The sequence below is a fragment of the Brassica oleracea genome, chromosome C9 (assembly GCF_000695525.1).
Source record: "Brassica oleracea var. oleracea cultivar TO1000 chromosome C9, BOL, whole genome shotgun sequence".
NCBI lineage: Eukaryota > Viridiplantae > Streptophyta > Magnoliopsida > Brassicales > Brassicaceae > Brassica > Brassica oleracea.
In genome coordinates this window covers 27,434,066-27,434,363 of record NC_027756.1, presented here as the reverse complement: position 1 = coordinate 27,434,363, position 298 = coordinate 27,434,066, and positions in this window count along the sequence as shown.

The following is a 298-nucleotide window of genomic DNA, read 5'->3' as shown; positions in this document are numbered from 1 at the left end:
CTTGCCGAATTGTAACTTGAGTTATCTTGTAACTCTCATATCTTCTGGAACTTCATTAAGACATGGTCAAGACGTGCATCTTTGCAGCTGACCACTCTATATCCGGGTCGGACGGATGGCACTCGACCAGTACTCGGATGGACCTCTAATCTGCGATCAAACTTTACTCGCAAGTCCTCTCATGTCCCACGGATCCTCTAGTCACATGGCTTTGCCATACCGTGGACACTTTAATATATATTGAGTCATCAACCCAAACACATATGAATCACTTGGCTTCTCACGGACATGCCTTCGT